The following is a 2,644-nucleotide window of genomic DNA, read 5'->3' on the forward strand; positions in this document are numbered from 1 at the left end:
CTCGCTCTCCTTCCTTCCTCCTCCTCCCTCCTCCTCCTCCTCCCTCTTTCTCTAGCTGTGTCTATCCCGTGCGTTCTTTCTCATTGCAGTGGTCTGCATACAGTCAGGAATGCCACGTATATATACATCCGCTATTTTCCTTGTCTATTACCCCCCTGCTTCCCATGCAGACGCCGACGAAAGGGGGCTTTTTGCGGGGAGAAGCTAGACTGACACTAACAGTCACCGTAGCCTAGCCCACTGATTCTCAACTGCGTGTGGGGCCAGTCTATGAAGAGGCGGGAGGTTAGCAGGGTATTCATGCAATTACAACAATTCAGAAGACCCGGATTTAAAACCAACTCCCCCTTCCTCTCGGCGGGTGATCGGTCCATGCTGGTAAACATATAAGAACAAGAAGCTGAACTCTGCTAGTTCTAGCCCGCAGCGAAACGCCCCCAAAACATCGAAACCCTAACGCCAGCAGATCCCGTAGTAACGTGTAGCTAGCTAGCGAGCTGTTCAGGCTATTGCTTTCTTCGTCTTATGATATTTACCTTCATTCAGTTTCTCTGTAGTCCGCATGCGAGGGATAAGCTCATGTTTGCATAGCCGTAGTACTACTATAGCCCGCGTACAGTTGCCGCAGGGCTATAGAACATTTTATGCCAGGTTTCGTAACTGCACCTGTCCCCCAATGCTTCCACGAAAAATAGCTCACAAAACGCAGAATGATCGGGCTTTTTAACACTTATTTATCTACATGGACATCTCAGGTGAGATGTCCATCACAAGGCATTTATTCCTGAAAGTGCTAGCACTACTTGCGTTTCGTTTTCAAATGCTGTTGTGTACACGCGTGACGTCACCCGAAATGTAATAGGCTGCATCATAGCTGCCCATGTGTTTTATCTACATTTCGTGTGACGTCACACGTGTACACAACAACATTTGAAAACGAAACGAAAGTAGTGCTAGCACTTTGAGGAATAAATACAGGGTGTAAAGTTGTGGAAAATAAGTACCTGTGTAGCCCCTTCACTTCCGCTACAAGGAGCGGGAGCGTAGGGGCTACATGGGTAGAGCTATGTTGATCATACAGCCCTTTAGCAGGAGCGAAGGGGCTACCCGAGTAGAGCTATGTTGATCGTACAGCCCTGTAGCAGGAGAGAAGGGGGCTACACCAGTAGAGCCATGTTGATCGTACATCCCTGTAGCAGAAGAGAAGGGGGTTACACGGGTAGAGCTATGTTGATCGTACAGCCCTGTAGCGGGAGCGAAGGGGGCTACACGGGTAGAGCTATGTTGATCGTACAGCCCTGTAGCGGGAGCGAAGGGGCTACCCGGGTAGAGCTATGTTGATCGTACAGCCCTGTAGCAGGAGCGAAGGGGGCTACACCAGTAGAGCCATGTTGATCGTACAGCCCTGTAGCAAGAGAGAAGGGGGCAACCCGGGTAGAGCTATGTTGATCGTACAGCCCTGTAGCAGGAGCGAAGGGGCTACCCGGGTAGAGCTATGTTGATCGTACAGCCCTGTAGCAGGAGCGAAGGGGCTACCCGGGTAGAGCTATGTTGATCTTACAGCCCTGTAGCAGGAGCGAAGGGTCTACCCGGGTAGAGCTATGTTGATCTTACAGCCCTGTAGCAGGAGCGAAGGGTCTACCCGGGTAGAGCTATGTTGATCGTACAGCCCTGTAGCGGGAGCGAAGGGACTACTAGAGTTAGTGTCTGCATAGCTCTCTCTACCGGTATACCTAGGCAGTTCTTCTCTACACAGCAGGGTCCTGTCTATGGCGGGAAACCCGGGCTGCGTATGTAGACCTAGTGTCTGTGGTGGTGGTCCGCGGTCATAGTCTTATCCTTACCAACAAGATCCTTGATGGATTTTTTTGTTTAGCTAATGAGGTCCTTCATGCTTTGCTTTGCCCACTCTTCTCTTCTCTAATCACCATACGTGTCCTTCGCGTCACCGAGCAGTGTAATCCACTGTCACTAGCCAGTGTATGTATCAGTATTAGGCAGTTCGCTGCTGCATAGAGAAGAGTTGTCCATAAGGGTTGTCAACGGTTATTAGCACGTTTATTGTTTCCCACTGTCGTCTCCTGTAACCAGAGCTCAGTTCACTCAGACCTTTATTTGTCATTATTGTGTCACTGTCCCCACCTTCTATGCTCTTCCCCCACCCTCCGTCTGTCTCACACTCGCACTAGGCGTATGCCACTGATTTACCGTTCTCTCACTGGTAACTTTATACACGCATGACGTGATAAAAGCTTGGTTAGAAGCTTCCTTCGTTTCTTGCCGCAGTGAAATGCGTTCAGAGAACCAATCCGCCCTGCATCCCTCTGCCTCCCCATCAGTACCAGCATCCCTCTGCCTCCGCATCAGTACCATGTATGAGCCAACACGCCAGTAACGCGTTCCGCCGTTAGACCGACTCCAAACATCACCGTGCTCGAACGCAGAGGTTTCCCAACGACGTGCCGTGTCCGTCTACGTCTGCCTCGGTCGAACGGAAACTCGCTGCCTTCCTGTACTGCAAGGAAGCGCCTCGCAGCATTCCTACAGTGTGTAACTACTGGTGCGTGTTCTCGACGTGTGTATATGCCTGCACAGTGCACACACACACACACACGCACGCACACACACACACACACACACACAC

The 2,644-nt window shown here is 51.0% G+C and overlaps 1 protein-coding gene and 1 long non-coding RNA gene across 2 annotated transcripts in view; one reads left to right on the plus strand and one right to left on the minus strand.

Annotated features, from left to right (window-relative positions):
- The window catches only part of LOC106810368, a 1,835-nt gene extending 1,215 nt beyond the window's left edge, over window positions 1-620 (minus strand). The window contains exon 1 of the long non-coding RNA XR_001394007.1: window positions 537-620. This is a non-coding gene — a long non-coding RNA (uncharacterized LOC106810368). The remainder of the gene's footprint in view (window positions 1-536) is intronic.
- The window catches only part of LOC106810364 (serine/threonine-protein kinase unc-51-like), a gene marked incomplete in the record, with an annotated part of 40,383 nt that overhangs the window by 7,727 nt on the left and 30,012 nt on the right, over window positions 1-2,644 (plus strand).

Source organism: Priapulus caudatus, unplaced genomic scaffold (genome assembly GCF_000485595.1).
Source record: "Priapulus caudatus unplaced genomic scaffold, Priapulus_caudatus-5.0.1 Scaffold435, whole genome shotgun sequence".
Taxonomy (NCBI): domain Eukaryota; kingdom Metazoa; phylum Priapulida; class Priapulimorpha; order Priapulimorphida; family Priapulidae; genus Priapulus; species Priapulus caudatus.